Source organism: Lissotriton helveticus, chromosome 7 (assembly GCF_964261635.1).
Source record: "Lissotriton helveticus chromosome 7, aLisHel1.1, whole genome shotgun sequence".
NCBI classification, from domain to species: domain Eukaryota; kingdom Metazoa; phylum Chordata; class Amphibia; order Caudata; family Salamandridae; genus Lissotriton; species Lissotriton helveticus.
In genome coordinates this window covers 1,930,275,899-1,930,293,806 of record NC_136068.1, presented here as the reverse complement: position 1 = coordinate 1,930,293,806, position 17,908 = coordinate 1,930,275,899, and the positions used below count along the sequence as shown (strand labels likewise).

The 17,908-nt window shown below is 48.2% G+C and overlaps 1 pseudogene; it reads right to left on the bottom strand.

Moving 5' to 3' along the window:
* Positions 1 to 641: 641 nt before the first annotated feature.
* Positions 642 to 1,812, bottom strand: LOC144770921 (14-3-3 protein beta/alpha-1 pseudogene; annotated as a pseudogene).
* Between the last annotated feature and the right edge of the window lie 16,096 nt (positions 1,813 to 17,908).

The window sequence follows — 17,908 nt, the reverse complement described above, 5'->3', positions numbered from 1 at the left end:
TGCCAAACATTTTTTTTTTTGGTTTGTAAAATGCCATTTTATTTTAAGTCTGCCATTACATTGGGCAAAACATGATCACAAAACACAATAGTGGTCGACAACCAAATAACAGTCACTGGACAAACTTGGCACGTTCTTACATGTGCACAACATGGAAGAGATTTAAGTGTTATTTTAGGGCTGAATATCTGTAATCGTTTTCCAGTACTAAAACATGCCAGTGTGTGTTGCCAGAAATCCTTTAATGTAGACAGATGCATGCTGCTGCCTAGAATACACAGTAAAAGTTAATACCAGTACCAAAGACAGGAGTGTAAGTGAGACTTTATTGGGAGAGTGAGGTGGTCAACATAGCAGCAAATAAAAGACAGAAAGTCCCCGGTATCACATCCCAACATACAGAGGCCTCTGGCTTAATCGTTAGAGGCAACTATGCTCTTAAACCAATACTACAAAAATTCAGTTGGGCCAAAACTTCAGAGATGTGTTTGAGGGTACACAAGTATTAATTATAAAGAATACCCTACAGAAAAATGAAAATTAGAAAATAAAAGCTGTGCAGACACCCAGTTTAACTGCAGCAATTAACTAAATGTTCATATACTTAATGAAATACAAAACAGTCACTGGTTCCTATTGTCACCTTCCTTTAAATACCAGATACTTTAGTCCTCTACAAGAGTGTTTGGAAGTTGAAGTGAAGCTATTAATACTTTTCTACAGCAGTAACCGCACACCAGGATGGCCAGGACAACACACAAAATGAAGGAATGGAAATCCCCAAAGCTGCAGTGTGAACACACTAAACTGTTGATTTCCATACATATAGATGGGGGTTTCTTTGTTTTAAGAGATCCATGTGGAGAAAAAAGGAATGGTGGCATGTAAAAAGGTTTTTAAAGTTGAGGGCCCGAAGAAAGTTCATGAAACATTCAATGCACAAGTTTAGTTATTTTCCGGTTGTTCTGGCTCAGCCTCATCGTGTGCACTGTCAGATGTCCATAACGTTAAATTGTCCCGAAGTAACTGCATAATGAGGGTACTGTCTTTGTAGGAGTCTTCATTTAAGGTATCAAGTTCGGCAATGGCTTCATCAAAAGCGGTTTTAGCCAGTGCACACGCCTTTTCAGGACTGTTGAGAATCTCATAGTAAAAAACAGAGAAGTTAAGGGCTAGTCCCAAACGAATTGGATGTGTTGGTTGCATCTCCTTCTTGCTGCTATCGAAAGCATCCTGATAAGCATGTTGCGAGGACTGTATCGTTTCTTCTCTGGCTTGATCGCTTGCTACCTCGGCTAGGTACCGGTAGTAGTCTCCCTTCATCTTTAGATAGAAGACTTTGCTCTCAGAATTCTCAGACTTCGCTATCAAGAACGTGTCCAGCACATCTTTGCAGATATCCTTGAGCTCTTACTCCACCTTCTCTCGGTACTGCCGCGCCATATCGCATTTTTTGTCGTTGCCTTTGGTCTTCTGTTCGATGCTGGAGATGACTTTCCATGCGGATCGCCGAGACCCCACCACGTTTTTGTAGGCCACAGACAACAGGTTGCGCTCCTCGTTGGTGAGCTCGCCACCCTCCTCGGTGACTGTCTTCATGCAAGCAGCCATGTCATCGTAGCGCTCCGCCTGCTCGGCTAGCTTGGCCTTCTGGATATGCTCAAGGCGCTCTTGGTTGTCGGCCTTCTTGGTGTCCGCGGCCTTGTCCATGGCGGGCAGAGGGGGCGATTCACACACCGGGGCTGGCGACCTTCACCGTCTCCGCGCTGCACCACCGACTCGACCCGCTTTGAGCTACAGCGGAAAAAAGAGGCTGCCAAACATTTTTAAAGATGTAGATGTGTAGTCCAGGTGGGAGGATTGCTTGTTAGAATGAAAAGTTGCGACTGGAGGATCGTCTTCGGCATAGCGCCCGGTCAAGGCTCTTAAATTAAGATGTTCTAGTTGTCGAAGTAAATTTTCGTTGGATCGGCTTCCAGTTAAGGTGGTGTAAAAGTCCAAAAGAAGAGATATATATATATATCCTCAGGAAAAGATTTAGTTTATTGAAGAGAGCACAGTACATCCATCCAGGCAGAAGTGCAGTTCTGGATGCCTTCAACACATTCTAAATGATGTCACATAAACCGCATGGCATGTGCCACTAATTAAATGAAATGAATTTATTTATTTATTTATTTATGCAATTTGTAGAGCGTGAACAATTGCCCAAGGGTGTCTCGGCGCTGTGGATGAAGCAGAATGAAGGGAAGAGGGGAGGGGTTTATTAGTTGAAAAGCCATGTCTTTATTTTTCTTCTGAAAATGGTCAGAGTGGGGGCACATTCTAATATTAAAAGGGCATTACAAATAAAAGGGAAATACAAAATGTAACACATTTCCCCCCTTAGAAAATCAAGGAAATACATTCCCACACTTGGAAACACGTCTAAACATTCCAAACATGTCCATCCTGTGTTACAATACTACTGCGATTAACTTTGACAACTCTAACTGGTTTACCAAATTTGTTGTCACCTTTAAGAAGAATCCCAGGTTTTTTAATTCTAACAAACTCGCCAACTTTAAAGTCAGGAGTCCTGACTTTCATGCGGATATCATATAAATCCTTACTCTTCTGTTGTTTTTTTTCAATATTACCAGCCAACATTTCATTGTCAACCACAGAAGAATAAGACTTCACATTCTTCTTCAACCATCAGGGACACAATTTCGAAATAGGATCTCTCCCCTTGAGTAAACGGAAAGGTGAGACCTCCGTTGTTGAATGAGGAGTTATGTGGTACATCCATAACCTTTCCCTCCATTTATCCTTCCAACCGGCTCCAAAACTACGAGCCCACATTATATCTTGTTTGAGGACCCTGTTAAACCTCTCTACCTGGCCATTACCTTGTGGCTCATAAAGGGGAGTAGTGACATGACCGATATTATGACATTTTAGGAAATCTTCCATTTCATAAGATTTCAGTTGTACCCCATTATCAGAAATAATAACTTCTGGTGTTCCTTCTCGAGCAAAAACGTATTTTAAAAACAAAATGACACTATTTGTATCAACACGTGGAACCAACTTCACTTCTGGCCATTTTGAATGGTAATCCACCATAACAATGGCAAATCTACAATCTTGTGGCAAAAAATTGAACGGACCAGCAATGTCCAACCCTACTTTTTGCATAGGGAAACTAGGCCATTTGACTGGAACTAGAGGAGCAGGAAAACACTTAAGAGATTTTTCACTATTTACACACTCAGTACATTCTCTCACTATTCTATCCACAAATCTATCCATCCCTGGCCACCAAAAGGTGGATCGGATAAGTCTTTTCATAGATGACATCCCAAATGTGTCTCATGACTCAAAGACAGGATAGTTTCACGTAAAGAACTGGGTGGAATACATTTTCCATCCTTATACACTATGTTGTCTTCCACTACAATCTCTTCAAAGATTTTCCAAAATGGATGTAATTCTTCTGAGATTTCATTCTTTTGTGGCCAACCTTCCAATGTAAATTTAATGACATCTTGTAACAACCCATCATCATTCATCCCTTTAACCCACAACTCCTCAGAAATAGACCCAAACTTCCCAGACAACAATTCTGTGATGTTGGATATAATCTCTTTAGGACACAGTTCCTCATGGGCTTCACAAGGTAGTCTTGACAAACAGTCTGCAACAACATTACACTTTCCTGGAACATATTCAATACTAAAAGAGTACTCTTGTAACCTTGACATCAACCTTGCTATCCTGGCTGTGGCATTTAATCCTCCACCTGGCGATAAAATACTAATCAAAGGTTTATGATCACTTCTAATCACAAACCTCGCACCCCAACTGTAGTTTCTGAAATGTTCTACACTCCACATACACGCCAACAACTCGTTTTCGATTACTGCATAACGTCTTTCTGTAGCATTCAAAGTCTGTGATGCAAATGCTACATTCCATGCCTCTTTGCCAGAAACTTGAGACAAAACACAACCTAGTCCATACTGACTAGAATCAACCATAAGCACACAAGTTTTTCCAATGCAGAATGGTTTGAGAGATGGAGCATCCACCATATCTTTTTTAATATTCTCGAAAGCAACTTGCTGCTTTGTACCCCAAACAAATTCCACATTTTTCCTTGACAATTCTCTTAAAGGTTCTATTTTTTCAGCAAACTTTTTTATAAATTTGCTGCAGTATTCACATAACCCTGAGAATGAAAGCAGTTTCTCTTTGGAGTCAGGTGATGGCGCTTTAAGAATGGCGATTTTTTTTGGAATTACACCTTCTTTTGACAATGTGTGCCCCAGATATTAGACTGAATCTTGATATAATTTAAATTTTTTTTTTTTTAAAGTCAGACCATGATCTTTCAAAATTTCACACACTTTTTTAAGATGTTCTGAATGCAACATTTTGTCTGGAGAAAAAATCAATATATCGTCCTGGAAACATTTTACAAAAGATTCTACGCCATCAAACAAATGGCACATTGATCTCTGAAAAACAGAGGCCGCGGATGCCAGCCCAAACGGCATTCTCTTAAACTGGAATAAGCCAAAAGGTGTGATAAAGGCGGTCATGTGACGAGATTCCTCAGATAGCTCCACCTGATGATAGGCTGACCTAAGATCTAAAGTGGAGAATATCGTTGCTCCACATGCTAACTACTTTATTTATGTTTGGTAGGGGATGACAATCTACAAGAATATTGGCATTAAAAGCACGAAGATCAACACATAGCCTTAAAGAATTATCAGATTTCCGTGCTAAAACAATCGGAGAAACCCACTCCGAAGACTCCACTTCCTCAATCACCCCCTATTGCAGCATCTCTTTTAACAATTTTCCTAGTTCTTCTCTTACATTTAAAGGAATATTCCTAAGTTATTGTTTTACTGGAACAGCATTTTTTTTGTATTTGATCACGTGACGGAAACCCTTCAGTCTTCCCAAAGAATCTGAAAACACTTCAGGAAATTTTTTCCCAATATTAACAAAGTCATCTTCCTCAAACTCATCCCTTTCAACTACCATAACAGGTTCCTTGTTGCGGGGATTAAGCATTATCCCTAATTTCCACTGATCACGCCACCCCAGCACATTCACACCTTCCTTCACAACATATAATTTAATAAAGGCTGTTCTCCCTTTGAACCCAACATCTGATGAACCATACCCTATGAAATCTATTGAAGAACCATTAAAGCACCGTGCTAAAATATCAGGAGAATACAAATCATTCAAGGACATGACATTGCCATATTTTTCATTAAAATACACCTCAGTTATGATGGTCCAGGGAGAACCAGAATCTTCCATCAGTTCAAGCGTTTCATTGAGAAATGTCACCACACATTTTGGGGATCCAAGATTGTCTTCCACAGCACAAACATCAATGATGGAAACTATCAAACCTTTCTCTTCACAACAATTTTCTCCCAATTCTCTCACACAGGAAACTCCATTTTCCTTACTTGTTAAATTTTTCTGAGAATCAAAAATCCTTTTCCTATCATCCTTGCACGCTTTAGCAAAATGACCAATACGCCCACACTTGATACATTCCTTTCCTATAGCCGGGCAAAATTTGAAAGACGCTACATGGTTGGTGCTACCGCACCTAAAACAAACCACATTTTTGTTAAAATAATGTGTGGACTTTGGCGGAACGTATTTTTAACAGCACACACTTCATCTATGCACTTACTACTATCTCCCTTTGAACTCACATCTTCAATAGTCTTTACCCACTTGTCAGTTTGCACAAAAGCTTTAGCTGTAGCAAATGTATCATGCAGGTTAGGATTTCCTAAAATCCATAACTGCTCCTGTGTCTTCTTACTCCTTACATTAACAATAATTTGGTCTCTAATCATTTCATCTGCTAAATGACCAAAGTTACAAGAAATTACTAAACTTCTAAGAGCAGTAAGAAAATCGTCGAAATTTTCTGATTCTCTTTGTGCTCTGGTATAAAATGTATATCTATTAAGCGCTATGCTTGTGGTAGGTTTAAAACGAGTCTCCAGGGGGTGTGTCCAAGATGGCGACGGAGTAGGACGTGTCTCCAGTTTCTCCGACGCCACGATCCTTATAGCATTGCCAAGCACCCTCTCGGGCCGTGCCTCGCCTGTGAGACGACTTGAGAAAGCTCCGCGCTTCTGCAGGGATTCGGCTGGTGGCTTTCCGGTGCTCCTGGGGCCCGGTACGAGGAGTTTGCGGTTGCGGCCTGTGAGCTGGCCGGCTGCCGCGACCGCCCCTGGACGTGGGGTGCGGCGGAGGGGCCCTCTGACCTGCTGTTGCCGCCCGAGTTTCCCTGCCCATGACCCGACGTTGGATTTTCTGCCGCTTGCCCTGAGCAGTGGGGGTCCGGCGCAGAGGCCGTGGCGTCCGCAGCTGCAGTGCCCTATCTGCGGATCCAGACCGGTTGCCGGGAACGAGAGGCCCGGCGGAGGGAGCTACGAGAGGCCGGTGCTTTGGGGCCTAGGCGGAGTAGAAGACGCCGAATCGGGCACTGCTGGAGCCCCGCCGCCGGGGTCTCTTTTTGCCTCCTGAACTTTGCCTGTTCCGGTGAGTGGAGCGCATTACCGGAGCCCCCCGGAGCACTGACTCTCCCGATCTATCCCCCGGAGTCTTCGCCCTCCCGGGGGCATATCTCCGTCTGCGGCCTAACCTGCATGCCGGCCTGAGCGCTCGTCCCTCTGGTGCTTGTCCGGAAAGGACCCTATATTACAGTAACGGAGGGCGGAGGTGGTGCCTCTAGTGCTTCTGCTCCTCCGGACGAGCTGCAAGCAGTGAGGGAGAGCTTGGGGACCTGATCGACGCCCCTGGGGGGCCGGAGAGGGGGTACGGCTGTGACGTGGCCTGCCTTTAGGGGTGGCCCTACCGCAGAGAGCTGTGGAGCGGCGGAGACGGCCTCCAGCGTGCCCAGCCTGCCCCTGGTGAAGTGCACGGCTGCGCGCAGTGGATGGACCCCTGTTGCCTCCTGGACTAGTTGTGCAGTGCCTGTTGAGAGCACTCGTTGAGGGGTGCTGCCTGGCCTGGGGTGCTGCGCTGGATCGTCTTCTGGTGGTGCTCTGGGGCTGGTGACCGGTGGAGGAACCTGCGGGGGGCCCCCCGCGCCTGGACAGGCACAGGTCAGTCTGGTGGTTTAACCCGAGCACTGGAGGTGGCCGGACGAAGTGTGGGTGGCGCGCTTCGGGAGGTGGGCGCTACGGTGAGCCTTCGGGGCCCTACTGGATTTCTGGCGGTTGGGTCTGGAGGGTAGTGCGGCCGCGCTGACCTGACCCCCTGGATTCGTGGCTACTACGGAGGTGGGATAAGGAGAAGTCGGCCCTGCTTGGTGTGGATTGTGCGAGAGTGGTGTGCCATACCCGACGCCTTGGCCGGAGCGTGTCCATAGATCTTGGCACGATGACTAACAGGCCCCGTAAGGAAAAGCCAGGCAAAGAGGGCGTCCCGAAGGGGTCGCAGCTGACGGCGTCACCAGGTACCAGTGCTTCCCCCCGGCAGAAAGATGAAGATGCGCCCGCCACCAAGGCCTTTATGTTGGAGCTCTTCTCTGCCATCAAGGAGGACATCTCGGAGCTCCGCTCCCAACTTGCTTCGGATCTCAGAGAGGTGAGGAGAGATGTGGATGGCATCGGCGAGCGGGTGGCAACGCTGGAGGAGCATGATCTAGGGCTGGCGGGGGATGTGCATCAGCTCCAGCAGGACGTGCTCAGGCTCACAGAGCAGAACCTGGACCTCCAGGCCCATGCGGAGGACTTAGAGAACGGGTCCCGCCGAAACAATATCCGCATTCGTGCTGTGCCCTGGGACGGAGAGGCGGGAGACCTGCGTGGCTATGTGGAGGCCCTCTTCTTGCAGATCCTGGGAGAAGATGACGTTAGTGAGATCCGGATGGACAGGGTCCATAGAGTGGGGCTACCGAGGGGTGCGAGTGCTCCGCCTCCTGACATCTTGGTATGTGTACATGATTTTCAGCTTAAGGAACGCATTCTTCTGAAGGCGAGGGGGATTACCGCCCTGCAGTTTCGGGATCATCACCCCCAACTCTTCCAAGATCTGGTGGCGTCCACGCTGCAGAAGAGGCGCGACTTTAAACCGGTGACGACCTTCCTGCGTGACCACAATGTGGCGTATTCCTGGGGCCATCCCTTCCGCCTCATCTTCAGATGGCAGAATAGGTTGGTCCAGCTTAGGTCCCTGCAGGCTGCCAAGGACCTTCTTGGAAGGAGCGACGATGCCCCTTCTCCGAGTACCGGGCGTTCGCCGGCACGGCGCAGGCGACGCTCTTCCTCCTGGCAAAGGGTGGGGCGGCCCACAGCGCAGAACAGGCCGGACCCTACGGCTAGCCTACAGGAGAGGAGTGGGGCAGTGGCCTCTGTGGTGAACGCGACTGTGGCACCATCGCAGGACAGCTCGTCTGCTGCTTGTCTCCGGAGGGAAGATTGATCGGCGTCGGAGGGCCCCCCCCCCCTTTCACTCAGGTACCGACGGTAACTATGTACTTTTTGGGAAGACGCCCCGGTACGGTGAGCGTATGGGACACTGACTGTTGCATCGGTTCCCGCTCCCTGAGGGACCTAACGACAGCCCTCACTGTGAACTTTGCAGTTTTCTGATTTTTTCTGTTTGTTCTCTTTTTGGGGCTTTTCAATTGCGGGTCGGGAGGGTACTCCTGTTGAGGCTCCCGCGTCCTGGGGCTGGGGGGAGGAGGGAGGGGTTGATTGGGAGGTTGGGGGGAGGGAAGGGGGGGAGGGTGGTGATGGCGGGGGTGCGCCTGGTTATGTGGTAGTGGTTTGGTGGTTTGTGTTGAATGTGGCGAGTGGTTTCCGATTGGGATGGATAGAGACCTCAGGGTCTGGTGTGTCGGGCGCTGGGGGTTGGAGAGCTGAACTATGGAGGGGAACGCATGGGGGTGGAGAGCTGAGCTGAGGGGGGGAACATGTCTGTAATGCCGATCACTTTGGGCACATGGAACGTTAGGAATCTCCCCAGAAGTGCCAGAGGGTATGGAAGTACATCCTGGATCATCATCTGGATGTGGTGGGTCTCCAGGAGACTCACCGAGCTCGGAAAGACGACACCCGCCTTAAGCACCGGCAGTACCCGCTTATTTATAGGTCCTCTGCCCCTACCAAGCACAGAGGGGGTGGCCCTCCTGTTCCAGTCGGCATTACGCTTTCAACCTCTGGGGGTTCGGAGCGATAGAGAGGGTAGATGGCTTGTGGTCAAGGGTATGCTCCGCGGCAAATTGTGTACATTTTTAGTACTATACGCCTCCAATGCGGGACAGAACGGGTTCCTCCAAGACCTCCTGCGTACTGTTGAGGACTTTGTTGAGGGGGCCCTTTTTGTTCTGGGTGATTTTAATTTGGTTTGGAGTCGGGAACTGGATTGCTCTCGCCTTCAGAGGGCCGATGCCGGGAACTTTTCGGCTGAGACGCGCCAGCGCTTCGAGGACCTGGGGTTGATCGACGGGTGGCGCTCCCTTCATCCCCTTACTCGGGATTTCACCTACTTCTCCCATGTTCACCACTCTTATTCCCGTCTAGATCACGTCTTCCTGAGCCAGTCCCTCCAGGGATCCCTGAGAGACGCTACAATCTTCCCCCTTTCTGTCTCGGATCATAGCCTATTGGCCCTCTGTCTTCACATGGCTCCGGAAGGGGCTGGATCCCGCAAGTGGTATTTTCCAGCCTCCCTGGTCAGGAATGATACTTCCTGTAAGGCGCTGCGGGCGGCGATACGTGATTTTTTCGACCTTAATCCAGTCCAGGACACCTCAATTTTTGTTACCTGGGACGCCTTTAAGGCGTCGCTCCGAGGCAGCTGTCTGGCCCTCAACGCGGCCCTCAATAAATTGAGGTGGAAGGAGCGGGAGGGGCTAGAAGAGGAGCTGACCCGTTTGGAGCAGCTCCACAAGCAGACGCCCACCAGGCAAATGCTCCGCTTGTTGACTTCGGTCTGGGGCAAACTCAAGGCCCACTATAGCAATCGGGCGGAGTTTACCCTCCTGAAGCTGCGCTGTCTCTCTTATTCACAGGGAATAAGATAGGGAAACACCTCGCGCGTCAGTTGAGAGACAAGAGAGAGAAGGAGTACATAGGAGGTATTCAAGACCCCAGAGGCGAGCTGACGCACCGGGACGAGGCCAAGGCAGACCTCTTCGGGGCGTTCTACGCGGCGTTGTACTCGAGGGAGGCCCTGGACCCCGGAGCTCAGCGTGATTATTTAAGCGCGCTTCCGCTCCCCCGCGTTTCTGCCGAGTGGAACGAGTTGCTCACTGCCCCCTTCACTAGGGAAGAGGTTTTGATTGCCATCAAGGCTTTAAAGCCCAATAAGGCGCCCGGTGCGGACGGCTACACGGCCCTTTTCTATCGAACCTTTGCGGCTGAGTTGAGTGACTTCCTGGTGCTCCTCTTTAATGCCATGACGGAATCGGGAACGACCTCAGGTTCCATGGCGGAGGCCGTTATATCAGTCATCCCCAAGCCATGGAAGGATCCCACTAAGTGCTCCTCTTATAGGCCTATCGCCTTGATGAACATTGACGCTAAGTTATATTCGTCCATACTAGCGTCTAGGCTGCAGGACCTCATGCCGGCTCTCATCCACCCCGATCAATCGGGATTCATAAAGGGGCGCCAGACCCACGATAACACCAGCTGGGTGGTCCACCTTATAGAGAAGGCTAACCGCTTTCGTATTCCGGCGGTCCTGGTGGGTCTTGATGCGGAGAAGGCCTTTAACCGGGTGGATTGGGGATTTTTGTTCCAGACTCTGACGGCTTTTGGCTTTTCGCCCGGGTTTCTGTCCGTGCTGGGGGCGAATTACAACTGCCCCCGCTCCAGAGTCTCAGTTAATGGCCATCTGTCGGCCTTCTTTCCCAACTCGCGCGGTACGAGGCAGGAATGCCCACTCTCTCCCCTGCTCTTTGCCTTGAGTATCGAGCCTCTGGCGCTGGCGGTGCGGGAACACCCGGACATTCGGGGTCTGCCCTTCACCGGCGTGCAACATAAGATCTCCCTGTTCGCTGATGACGTCCTGCTTTCCCTCTCCGACCCCGCGCATTCCCTCCCTTATGTACAGGAGGAGCTGGCGCGCTTCGAGACGGTGGCGGGCTTTAAAGTCAACTACGACAAATCCTTTATCCTTAACCTCAGGCTTTCCCTGGTGGAGGTGGACCGCCTCCGGCCGCTATCGCCCCTGCCGTGGACCCTCTCCTCCTTGCTGAACCTGGGGATCCATCTTACCCCTACAGTGGGGAAGCTGTACGCCGCTAATTTCCCCCCTTTGTTAGCGCGGATCCGGACGGATCTGCGCCGCTGGATGCCACTGTACATCTCGTGGCTGGGGAGGGTCCACGCGATCAAAATGACACTCCTTCCCAAGCTTTTGTACTTATTTCAGGCGCTACACATTGTGGTAGATACTGACTTCTTCCGACGCGTTAAAACTCTCATGCTCCGCTTTATTTGGCCAGGGGGGTGGGCTCGCTTTTCCTTTGCTTCTCTCAGGCGCCCTCGCGGGGAGGGGGGGGGGTTGGTCTTCCCGACATTCTCCTCTACTACAAAGCCGCGCAGCTTCGGGTGTTGGTGGAGTGGACTCAACATAGGTCAGAGAAACACTGGCTACACATGGATAGGAGTGTGGCGGGGAGAACGATCTGGGATCTGGTGTGGAAGCCTAAGGGAGATAGACCTAGGAATGCATATATTAGTACCCCCACTGGCACCGCCCTAAAGGTCTGGGATTCGGTAGCTCGCGATGAGAGATGGACGACGTTCCCCTCCCCCTTTACACCCATTCACTTCAATCCGGCTTTCCCGCCTGCGTTGCGCGAGGGGCCATTTGATGCCTGGAGGGCAGGGGGCTGCCTCGCTCTTACCCACCTGTTCCATGGGGTTGCCCCGCTTACGTTTGACAACTGCAAACGGGACTATGGGGTCCTCCAAACGGAGCAGTATCATCATGCCCAGCTGCATCACTGGGCGCTTTCCCCTGCGGTTCGAGATGCGGCCACTCGGGCTCTTACCCCCTTTGAGACCTTCCTTTCGCGGACCACTGTCATGCGAGGCGTCATCTCCTTTCTCTACCACCATCTCTTGGCCACGGCGCTTTCCCCCAGACCGCGATACATGGGCCTTTGGGAGGAGATCTTGGACCGCGATATTACGGATGTGGATTGGTCACATCTGTGGAGCGACTTAGCAAAACACAACCATTCGATTGAACTTCGGGAGGCGCATCTCAAGACGATGATGGACTGGTATCTCTCTCCCGCTAAGTTGCACAGCATATACCCCTGCTCTTCCGACAGGTGTTGGCGTGGCTGCGGCCTTCTGGGGGCCTTCCGCCACATCTGGTGGGACTGCACCACTATTCGTTAGCAAGAGAGATTCCCCTTTGGCTTTATATTTTCACGTATGACATTGTTCAAAATACATTTCAAATTGGAGTAAACCTCCTAAGCAACACAGAGAACATACATTTATATCATTTTCATTATTTTCTTTATTTTTTACAGAAAAACTTTTTACTCTTTTTTGTTAAATACTTTCACCATATCAAAAATTAATTTTCAGTTTTTATAAACATTAAAAAATACAATACATAATTCACATATCTAAAACTCAACAAGTGAGTTAGACAAACCCTTATACTCATACATCAAACAACAAACACTCTCTACTCATACATCCCATGTAACATACTCCACTAAACATACAATCCATCCATTCATTTCTGCGATAGAGGTAGTCCAGATGATACAAATGACTCAATACGCCAGGTCAACGCGTTTCGGTGGGTTAGTACCACCTTCCCCAGGACCAGCAGAATTTGTCTTTCTACACTTGTGGATACAGGGTATCTGTAATAATAAATACATATTTATGTATCTGTGACTGCTAACTGTACTCGAAGGACAACAAATTTACAAAACATTTTATAGATTCAAAAAGTTACTTTCGATTACCCACAGGCACAGTGCACAACCACCTATCCCCTCAGCCGAGGGAGTTGCATTGAAGGATGTTTTTTTTTAAATTGTCAAAATGAATTTATATCACTTTTAAGATACTCTGGCTAAGGGTTATTTATATGGTAGAGTTTAGAGAAACAATTTGTCACAAATATTGGTAGCAATCCAGTTTCATCAGTTTCATATTATATACATGTACCAAGAGTTAGTATTGTTACATATATATCTCCAATTACAAACGGTCGTGTACTTTTGACTCAAAGTAATCTATTTGTTAAAGTTAGACATGATACGATATGAATAATTAACTTTGAGTTTTTAAATAATAACATACGCTTTACCAAGTTAAAACCTGCATAGATCTAAGCTACCTGCCAAAACGCAAAGTCCTGGAAAGGTACCTACTTTCACATAGTCCAATTCAATTTTATATGAGTCACCATGCTCCAAACCGCCCGATAACGCCGAGGGATGTATCGTCCCGATGTTGCTATTTAAAGGCAGCTAATATCCGGGAAACCGCAAAAGGTTTTGATGTACCCCGGAAGTAATACGCGATGTTGACTAGACCGCCAAACTTTCCAACAGCATGGGCGCCATTGTTAAAAGGGGTATGAAGCGGCTGCGGTCTACGCCGAATTCGCAATGTTAATACATTAGGCCCTGTACGTTATATAGCAAATATGTATATTTTCGGATCGTACAAAATATTAGTAAAACCCAGAATATTAAAGTATTGTCAGCTTATTAGTCCTTTTTATATATATTATTGCGAGCACCTTTTATGAATGGAATATAGCTCGATCAACTACAGGTCTACCACTACGGTACGTTGTGATACTACAGAACGTACATATTGGGAGGAGATCCTCACCCACATCAAGGATATCTTGGGGTACCCCGTGGCAGATTCAATGGCGCACGTGCTTTTGGGCCTCCGAGATCCGCTGCTGGAGCACCAGACCCGGGCTGACAAGAAGATCCTCTGGCTATGCATTGGGGCAGCCAAGGTTACCCTGGCGGCGGCCTGGAAGAAGAGGGAGGCCCCGGCGATCTCTTTATGGCATGCTAGACTGTGGAGATTGTTGAGTATGGAACGTATGGCCGAGGTCTTTTTGGGCGATATTAAAAATGTCACCTTTCGTTGGGGACCTCTGGTCCGCTTCCTTTCCAGGGGGTTGCCATCGGCGGTCTATCCGCCTACACTGCGGGCCCTCCATCTCTTTCAAGTTTGAGTATTGTGTGTAGGGCTGTGGTATGAATGTAGAGTGCCGCCACCACCGGGGGGGGGGGGGGGAGTTCTTTGTTCTAGTTACTTGTGGCATCACTAACTTAGCTACCGCGGGAGTCACCCAGCTGTTCGTCCAGAGGGGGTTTCCCCCGGGTGTTGCTTGCCACGATTTTCAGTGATACGATGGACCTATGCCTCGATTTGGTTGGTGACACACCTGGCTTGAACTACAATACACGTGACTTATTTGCCTGGACCCTGGCAGGTCCGGTAGTTTGGTCTGCCCATGTCTTTGGTGTTCTCCCACCTCAGTTGCTTAGCCCCCTGCGTGGGACGATGTGCGGGATTGTCGCATGTTTTCTTTGTTTCTTCTTAATAAAATACACCTTTGACAAAAAAACGAGTCTCCATTCGCATCAAAGCTTCATCAAACGTGCCCAAATCACCACTAGCAGTGGGTAAAGTCCTAAACACTGCTTGACGTTCAGAACCCAAACAGTGCAATAAAATGTTCTTTTTTCTTTCATTTCCCATTCTCTCCCCATCTATAGCTTTTAAATATGTAATAAATTCTTCATTCCATCTAGACCATGGAATGGGGGGTTCACCTTTAGATTGCAAAAACTTACTTGGTGGATCAAACTGCATTATATATATGTAAACACAATTTTTTTTTAAAGTATAAATAAAACTTAATAATGCAAAATCGTATACATTTGAACTACTAATCAAAATTGTAAATAAAGTCTTGCAAATGTGTGAAAGATGATGAGGAGAAAATCAAAATTTAAGTAGATTCAGTCAAAATGTCTCATTGCAACTGAATGTAAATGTAAATGTATTACGATTTATATAGCGCACGTATCACCCGAAGGCATCAAGGCGCTTGCCTTGGGAACCCGTCCTGGTATTCCCCTGTGAGATAACCCCAGCAGGGTATCCACAAGGTGAAAGCCAGGCATCCCGCCGCGAGGGGCCATAGTGGAGATTAAGCAAGCTATTGCCCAGAGTCGCAGAGTGTGAACCCGTGAGTCGAGTAGGCACTGGAACGAGAATTATCGAGTCCGTGGAATTTTTGAGCCCAAGACCCGCCGAGGCGGGGAATTGAACCCTGGTCCAGGACCGATCTCAGCTTCCGGGTCTGCCGCCTCTAACCCCTGAGCCACACTTCTCCACATATGAAATCGACTTCTTCACAGTTGCCTATAGTTGAAATTAAAAATCAAAATGAATCCGCAGGTTTTAAGTATGTCGTTCCTCAATTTGGAAGGATCTGACGTTTCCCAGTACAAAATGGCCCCCAATGCTAATTCGTCATGTTAGTGATAAAAATCGCTGAATACATTTTTTAAAATGATTGAAAACGTTTTACAAGAAATCAGATGTCAAAATGAAGCATTCCAAGAAAATCTGATCGAAATATGGAAATTACGAAGTTTACAAGTGAATCCGATTGAAGTATAAAATGTCCCAATCTAAAATGGCCGCCAACGTCAAATCGTCATCGCGCACGCTCCGTCAGCGTCAGCGCGATGACATCACACATTGTAGTCTCTTCAGAGTGCAATGTCCTCGGGGAAACAGCCAGTTCTACGAAAGACTTAAAGTAAGTTCTATAAATGACGTAAGATGCAGCGCGTCTTTTAAATCGTTGCAGTAAGGTCAAAACGTTACGGGCAGTATACTGTCGTGACTTATACAGATTACACTAACCTCTTAGCAGGGTACAGCGGGAGCGATGACTGAAGCTAAATCTCCCTATCCCCATGCAATGGCACACCCTGTGAGTATATCACAAACACCACAGAGTGGGACTCGTCTGTTTTTGCACAAGGATTCCGGAGCAAGGTATCCCTGACCTGCACCAACCTTCACCGTTTCCTGTCATTTGAGGACACTGTTCGCCGGACCCGCTCTGCGGGTCCCGCTTCACTAGGGAAGCTAGCGTGGGCTGCGGCGGCTCAACTGGGCTGCGAGCGTGAAGGGCAGGGACTCCATTGACCAGTAGTCCCTGCGAGGCCAATTGGAGACACCTGGCCCGCTCTCACCGGAAGCCACGCCCCCAGCGCAGACGTTCATATTCTGACTCATACCCGCACACGCGGGACGCGAGCGGCACGAAGCGCGGAGCGAAGCCCGGGCAAAGGGCGGGCCGTTTGAGGCCGTTCGAGGACGGCAGATTCCGGGACCGGGCCACCCCCCTTGGTCGGATTATACCATCATCCTACCAGCCACTAGGCCCTGACTACACTGGGGTCGAGATGTCTACCATGGAAACAAGGAGTAAAGCGTCGCAGGCCTTGGCAGGAGCCGCTAAAGGCCCCATCGATAATTACTTCGTCAAGGCGGGATCACTCTTGATAGATGAAATTACTGTACTTGAAAGACTTATTTCCCAGGAAATTGATTGGGTAAGGAGATCATCAATGGGCCCAATGGCTCTGGCTAAGACCCCTGAAGGAAGGCGAGAGCCTAATAACTTTAACCATAAGGGTCCGGGGGTTAATCAGTCACCTATTAACTCAGACCTCACTAGGGAGGCCCTAGATGATCTTGAGGATATGAGCCTAATGACCTTACCGATGGCCCAAATACCACCCATCTCACTTCCAACCCCCCACATCGAATCAGCCATTGTCTCCATTACCGAGAATGTGTCAGATCTCTTAAGGGAAGGAGCAATCCAAAAAAGGAAGAAAGGGAGCCAAACTAAGGGAGGATGTAAGTCTAAAACATCCAAGCCCGTCCCCACTAAGGGTGATGCTAGCTTTGGTAGTAACATCATTGACCGGAGGCCTCACCAGTAACTATTACTTCTAGGGGCACATCTTCTCATTCCATCAATACTTCCACGGAATCCTCTAGTGAGGATATAACACTTGCAGATATGGGTACACTCTTTAGGTCTCTCCTAGACCCCCTTGAAGCTCGGCTGATTAAGATCGAAGCCAGGCTGGTCATTATTGAAAAATCTACAGTCCAGCTTGCAGACAGCCTGAAAATAGAAACCAAGGGAGACAAAGGGGGGTTAGAATCAAAGCTTAAAAAGGGTATTGATTCCTCAATTCTAACGAGAAAGAACGGCCAAGCTACTTCCCAACACACACAACATAAATCTAATCAGAACAAAACCCCACAACCCTTGGCCACTACAAATAAAACTAAGTTACCTATACAAACTCAGGCACCATCACTTCGCCCCCAAAATACAACTTCGCACCCCAAAGGCAATGTCACATCCCCGGATAAACCGCATAGTGACCCAAAACCCCCAGATAACATCCCTAATAATACTCATAAAATGAAACCTGTCAATTTACCACCTGAGGCATCCCCATATACAGTAATCCTGGTGGGTGTACCTGAGCTAAAATCTACCGCTATTGAGACGACTGCTTCCCTTAAGAATAAAGTCATCAATTGGTTATCTACTTATAGACCTCTTCCGCAAGGCACGTCTAGCGACGTCCTTATGGTGAGACGGACCACCTGGGTTGGCAATACGAGAAAAACAACCAGAGGTGACTGTGTGGTGGTCAGCTTTAGAGAACCCAGGTAAGCCTCTCACATTTGCAGCTGGGACCAGGATGATCAGGGGAGTCTCATTCAGTCTCTCCCTCTCTCATTCTTCTACCCTTCAAATATGTACTCCTTAGAATACCAGAGATGGGGGCATCACC